This window comes from Salvelinus namaycush, chromosome 6 (assembly GCF_016432855.1).
Source record: "Salvelinus namaycush isolate Seneca chromosome 6, SaNama_1.0, whole genome shotgun sequence".
Lineage (NCBI taxonomy): Eukaryota > Metazoa > Chordata > Actinopteri > Salmoniformes > Salmonidae > Salvelinus > Salvelinus namaycush.
The window spans coordinates 8460718-8468112 of record NC_052312.1 but is presented as its reverse complement, the minus strand read 5'-3'; positions in this window follow the sequence as shown (position 1 = coordinate 8468112).

The following is a 7395-nucleotide window of genomic DNA, read 5'->3' as shown; positions in this document are numbered from 1 at the left end:
TGAAGCACGGGGGTGGCAGCATCATGTTGTGGGAGTGCTTTGCTCCAGGAGGGACTGGTGCACTTCACAAAATAGATGGCATCATGAGGAGGGAAAATATGTGGATATATTGAAGCAAGACATCAGTCAGGAAGTAAAAGCTTAGTCGCAAATGGGTTTTCCAAATGAACAATGACCCCAAGCATACTTCCAAAATTGTGGGAAAATGACTTAAGGACAACTAAGTCAAGGTATTGGAGTGGCCATCACAAAGCCTTGACCTCAATCCTATAGCACATTTGTGGGCAGAACTGAAAAAGCGTGTGCGAGCAAGGAGGCCTACAAACCTGACTCAGTTACACCAGCTCTGTCAGGAGGAATGGGCCAAAATTCACCCAACTTATTGTGGGAAGCCTGCGGAAGGCTACCCGAAACGTTTGACCCAAGTTAAACAATTGAAAGGCAATGCTACCAAATACTAATTGAGTGTATGTAAACTTCTGACCCACTGGGAATGTGATGAAAGAAATACAAGCTGAAATAAATAATTCTCTCTACTATACTATTCTGACATTTCACATTCTTAAAATAAAGTGGTGATCCTAACTGACCTAAAACATGGAATTTTTACTAGGATTAAATGTCAGGAATTGTGAAAGAGTTTAAATCTATTTGGCTAAGGCGTATGTAAACTTCCGACTTCAACTGTATATACAGTGTTATAAAGATGTGCAAATGGTTAAAGTACAAAAGGAAAAATAAATAAACATAAACATGAGTTGTATTTACAATGGTGTTTGTTCTTCACTGGTTGACCTTTTCTTGTGGCAACAGGTCACAAATATTGCTGCTGTGATGGCACACTGTGGTATTTCACCCAATAGATATGGGAGTTTATCAAAATCTTTGTGGATCTGTGTAATCTAAGGGAAATATGTGTCTCTATTATGGTCATACATTTGGCAGGAGGTTAGGAAGTGCAGCTCAGTTTCCACCTAATTTTGTGGGCAGTGTTCACATAGCCTGTCTTCTCTAGAGAGCCAGGTCTGCCTACAGCGGCCTTTCTCAATAGCAAGGCTATGGTCACTGACTCTGTACATAGTCAACGCTTTCCTTTGACTATTGTTGGGTCAGTCACAGTGGTCAGATATTCTGCCACTGTGTACTCTCTGTTTAGCGCCAAATAGCATTCTAGTTTGCTCTGTTTTTTTTGTTAATTCTTTCCAATGTGTCAAGTAATTATCTTTTTGTTTTCTCATGATTTGGTTGGGTCTAATTGTGTTGCTGTCCTGGGGCTCTGTGGGGTCTATTTGTGAACAGAGCCCCAGGACCAGCTTGCTTAGGGGACTCTTCTCTACATTCATCTCTCTGTAGGTGAGAGAGGGTGCGTCTGTCTGGGTGTCTTAGACATGAACCCTCACAGGTAGCACCTGAGGAGACGCTGGTGGTCGGCGGGGACTGGAACTGTACGATGGATTTTACCAAAGACAGAAATGGGGAGGAGCCTCATTCAGGCTCAGTGGGGTTGTTATGGGACGTCATTAAGCAGTTTGATCTGGTGGATGTTTGGAGAACTAGACATCCTGACACAAGACAGTATACATGGGTGAAGGTTTTTGAGGCTAGGGTGAGTGCAGCCCGACTCGATCGGTTTGACATGTCCAGGAATCAGAGCAATAGGCTGTTTGGTGCTAACATTCTCCCGGGTGGGTTTTTTGGATCACCACATCACCAGGGCCTCGGCAGGCATCCTATTGGAAGTTTAATGTAAAGCTCTTACATGATGCCACTTTTTGCTCAGGTTTCCATACTTTTTTGGAAAGGTGGAGAGAGCGAAGAGAGGAGTATGAGTCTCTGAGTCAATGGTGGGATGTGTCCAAATGTAGCTTTTTTGTCAACAGTATACAGCTCTCTCATCCTCAGAGCCTAGGAGAGTATTGGGGGAACTCAAGCGTAGTATCAGTGAAGTGAAGGTAGAGCTGGTGGGGCAAGGCAATGTAGGCCTCCAGGCTAATTTATCTGAATTACCTAGGGAACTGGGCAGTTTTTTCCCAAGTTAAAGCAAAGGGAGCACTTGTAAGAGCTAGGTTTTTTCTCTTCGGTGCTGAGGATCTGGCAGCTGCTAAGGCCCACACGAGAAGGGTGTGTGAAGCCTGGGCTGTGGGTGTGGGAGGAGCCTGTCTTCCACAACCCAGCCATCCCTTTGAGATCGGTTCAGTCGGCCACCCTGCAGAAACGACTGATGGCAGCGGGTATACTAAGGCTGAGACTGGGGCCTGGCAAGGGGGTATGAAGGACTTGTTGGACTTCATACCCCGAGCCTGGGGGAGTTTGAGGGGGTGAGAGGTAAAGCCCTCTACAACCTCTGCATTAAGGTGAGGAACATTAGGAGCCTAACAGGAGTGAAGGCACATCAGTGGCAGGGGGTATGTGGGGCGGAGAGTATGGTGGGTTTTAGATGGAGGGGGCTCTACAAACCCCCAGTACCAAAGAGGTCAGGGGACCTCCAGTGGAGGGTTCTACATGGAGCCCTGGCCACTAACAGCTGGTTGGCATGGGTCGACCCAGGAGTCGGACAGGGGTGTCCTTTCTGTGTCATGACTGAAACTGTGCATCATGTGTTTTCTGTGTGTTCTAGGTTATTGTCGTTAATGTCTCAGTGGGAATGTCTGTGTGCTCTAGGTTAATGTCGTTAATGTCTCAGTTGGAATGTCTGTGTGCTCTAGGTTAATGTCGTTAATGTCTCAGTTGGAATGTCTGTGTGCTCTAGGTTAATGTCGTTAATGTCTCAGTGGGAATGTCTGTGTGCTCTAGGTTATTGTCGTTAATGTCTCAGTGGGAATGTCTGTGTGCTCTAGGTTATTGTCGTTAATGTCTCAGTGGGAATGTCTGTGTGCTCTAGGTTATTGTCGTTAATGTCTCAGTGGGAATGTTTGTGTGCTCTAGGTTATTGTCGTTAATGTCTCAGTGGGAATGTCTGTGTGCTCTAGGTTAATGTCGTTAATGTCTCAGTTGGAATGTCTGTGTGCTCTAGGTTAATGTCGTTAATGTCTCAGTGGGAATGTCTGTGTGCTCTAGGTTATTGTCGTTAATGTCTCAGTTGGAATGTCTGTGTGCTCTAGGTTATTGTCGTTAATGTCTCAGTTGGAATGTCTGTGTGCTCTAGGTTAATGTCGTTAATGTCTCAGTGGGAATGTCTGTGTGCTCTAGGTTAATGTCGTTAATGTCTCAGTGGGAATGTCTGTGTGCTCTAGGTTATTGTCGTTAATGTCTCAGTGGGAATGTCTGTGTGCTCTAGGTTATTGTCGTTAATGTCTCAGCTGGAATGTCTGTGTGCTCTAGGTTATTGTCGTTAATGTCTCAGTGGGAATGTCTGTGTGCTCTAGGTTATTGTCGTTAATGTCTCAGTGGGAATGTCTGTGTGCTCTAGGTTATTGTCGTTAATGTCTCAGTGGGAATGTCTGTGTGCTCTAGGTTATTGTCGTTAATGTCTCAGTGGGAATGTCTGTGTGCTCTAGGTTATTGTCGTTAATGTCTCAGTGGGAATGTCTGTGTGCTCTAGGTTAATGTCGTTAATGTCTCAGTTGGAATGTCTGTGTGCTCTAGGTTATTGTCGTTAATGTCTCAGTTGGAATGTCTGTGTGCTCTAGGTTATTGTCGTTAATGTCTCAGTTGGAATGTCTGTGTGCTCTAGGTTAATGTCGTTAATGTCTCAGTGGGAATGTCTGTGTGCTCTAGGTTATTGTCGTTAATGTCTCAGTTGGAATGTCTGTGTGCTCTAGGTTATTGTCGTTAATGTCTCAGTTGGAATGTCTGTGTGCTCTAGGTTATTGTCGTTAATGTCTCAGTTGGAATGTCTGTGTGCTCTAGGTTATTGTCGTTAATGTCTCAGTTGGAATGTCTGTGTGCTCTAGGTTATTGTCGTTAATGTCTCAGCTGGAATGTCTGTGTGCTCTAGGTTATTGTCGTTAATGTCTCAGTGGGAATGTCTGTGTGCTCTAGGTTATTGTCGTTAATGTCTCAGTGGGAATGTCTGTGTGCTCTAGGTTATTGTCGTTAATGTCTCAGTGGGAATGTCTGTGTGCTCTAGGTTATTGTCGTTAATGTCTCAGTGGGAATGTCTGTGTGCTCTAGGTTATTGTCGTTAATGTCTCAGTGGGAATGTCTGTGTGCTCTAGGTTATTGTCGTTAATGTCTCAGTTGGAATGTCTGTGTGCTCTAGGTTAATGTCGTTAATGTCTCAGTGGGAATGTCTGTGTGCTCTAGGTTATTGTCGTTAATGTCTCAGTTGGAATGTCTGTGTGCTCTAGGTTATTGTCGTTAATGTCTCAGTTGGAATGTCTGTGTGCTCTAGGTTAATGTCGTTAATGTCTCAGTGGGAATGTCTGTGTGCTCTAGGTTATTGTCGTTAATGTCTCAGTTGGAATGTCTGTGTGCTCTAGGTTATTGTCGTTAATGTCTCAGTTGGAATGTCTGTGTGCTCTAGGTTATTGTCGTTAATGTCTCAGTTGGAATGTCTGTGTGCTCTAGGTTATTGTCGTTAATGTCTCAGTTGGAATGTCTGTGTGCTCTAGGTTATTGTCGTTAATGTCTCAGCTGGAATGTCTGTGTGCTCTAGGTTATTGTCGTTAATGTCTCAGTTGGAATGTCTGTGTGCTCTAGGTTATTGTCGTTAATGTCTCAGTTGGAATGTCTGTGTGCTCTAGGTTAATGTCGTTAATGTCTCAGTGGGAATGTCTGTGTGCTCTAGGTTATTGTCGTTAATGTCTCAGTGGGAATGTCTGTGTGCTCTAGGTTAATGTCGTTAATGTCTCAGCTGGAATGTCTGTGTGCTCTAGGTTAATGTCGTTAATGTCTCAGCTGGAATGTCTGTAAGCTCTAGGTTATTGTCCTTAATGTCTCAGTTTTATTACATTAAGGCTCACAAGGAGGAACAGGGTCAAAGGTGGGGGAGGATAACAGACCCTTTACCATGATTTAATGGGACGGTCTCTGCGCGCCTTAATGTGGAATTTGAGTTGTATAAAATGATAAAAAGTGTGGAGATGTTTCAGGAGATATGGTGTGTCGGGGAGGCCGTCTGTAAAGCTGGGGTAGACGGGTTGGATATACGGTTGTAGAAGTGGTAAAGTTGAGTTTTTTGTGATGTGTGATGTTGTTTTGTGTCGTGGGGTAGAGGGCAACGGTGAGTATGCAGCACAAGGCATATTTGTTTTTTGAAAGGGGGTGGTGGTGCTGAGGTATAATGAAATGAGGACATAGAGTTTCTTGATGGAAACCATGCAATGACTGTATCATGATAATGAGGACTTGGGCGCTGGTATGTAGGTTTCTATGTCAATTAATGGAGGTCTAGAATGCCTTCATATCAGACATCAAGCCTGGGAAGAAATGGTTGTCCATTCTCTCTCTCTCTCTCTCTCTCTCTACACGTCTCTCTCTATTCATCTCTCTTTCTCTCTCTACCCATGCCTCTTTCTCTCTCTAGTCATCTCTCTCTATTCTCTCTCTAAAATCAAATCAAAAATCAAATCAAATTGATTTATATAGCCCTTCTTACATCAGCTGATATATCAAAGTGATGTACAGAAACCCAGCCTAAAACCCCAAACAGCAAGCAATGCAGGTGTAGAAGCACGGTGGCTAGGAAAAACTCCCTAGAAAGGCTGGAACCTAGAAAGAAACCTAGAGAGGAACCAGGCTAGAACCAGAACCAACCGGGTGGAGATTATAACAGAACATGGCCAAGATGTTCAAATGTTCATAAATGACCAGCATGGTCAAATAATAATAATCACAGTAGTTGTCGAGGGTGCAACAAGTCAGCACCTCAGGAGTAAATGTCAGTTGGCTTTTTATAGTCGATCATTGAGAGTATCTCTACCGCTCCTGCTGTCTCTAGAGACTTGAAAACAGCAGGTCTGGGACAGGTAGCACGTCCGGTGAACAGGTCAGGGTTCCATAGCCGCAGGCAGAACAGTTGAAACTGGAGCAGCAGCATGGCCAGGTGGACTGGGGACAGCAAGGAGTCATCATTCCAGGTAGTCCTGAGGCATGGTCCTAGGGCTCAGGTCCTCCGAGAGAGAGAAAGAAAGAAAGAGAGAAAGATAGAATTAGAGAGAGCCTACTTAAATTCATACAGGACACCGGATAAGACAGGAGAAATACTCCAGATATAACAGACTGACCCTAGCCCCCCGACACATAAACTACTGCAGCATGAATACTGGAGGCTGAGACAGGAGGGGTCAGGAGACACTTTGGCCCCATCCGTTGATACCCCCGGAAAGGGCCAAACAGGCAGGATATAACCCCACCCACTTTGCCAAAGCACAGCCCCCACACCACTAGAGGGATATCTTCAACCACCAACTTACCATCCTGAGACAAGGCCGAGTATAGCCCACAAAGATCTTAGCCACGGCACAACCCATGTCTTGCTCTCTCTGTTCATCTCTCTCTTTCTATTCATCTCTCTCTCTCTCTTCCCATGTCTCTCTCTCTCTCTAGTCATATCTCTCTCTCTACCCATCTCTCCTTCCTTCTCTCTGTCTGGGATCCTGCTTGCCCAGCCCTGAGCTGAAGGATGAGTCCGTAAATCAGACTTCTACTTCTCTTGCTTCCTCGTTTTAATTCCTCTCCTCTGCCATCCCGCGTTCTCTCCACGTGCTCTCTCTCTCCGTCTGTGGGAACCACACTTTTTTTTTCAGATTCTAGCGCTCATTAACTTAATGTGATTCTAGTGCACCTCTCTCTCTCTCGTTCTCTCTCTCTCTTGCTCTCTCTCCTGCTCCCTCTTTCTCTCTCTCTCTCTCTCTCTCTCCAATTCAACCTGATTAGGTGGAAATCGTTACATGGCTCTAAGTAACTCAAGTCTTTTTCTATTTCCGAATTGAGATGCTGAGTCTGCTCAGCGGAAGTAGGGATGGATGGAGGACTGCAGTATGTATGTGTCCAGTCAGTCTGGCTGATGACTGTGTCTCTGAAGAGAGACTGAGAACACTGTTATGGCTTGGCTGTTCAGTATTTATGATGAAAGTAATTCAATAACAAAGCGTTCAGTATTTCCCATGGATTATATACAGAGGACAGTGTTCAGTGAAGGACTGCACCCAACACACTCATAATGAAGAGACTACCATGATACATGTTGAGCTTTGCATTGAATGGAGAACATTCTGGCAATACCTCAATAGTCTTCGATTTTCCTGTCCTTCATGGCCACTGAATTGAAACGTAGCCTCCTGTTCTACTCATATAGTGGATTATCAGCATCCATTTAACCCTATAGGATGGCTTCCATTTACCATTGTGTAACATAACATGGGACCAGCCAGGCTATGGTAATGTATGATATTATCCTAGTAACATAACATGGGACCAGCCAGGCTATGGTAATGTATGATATTATCCTAG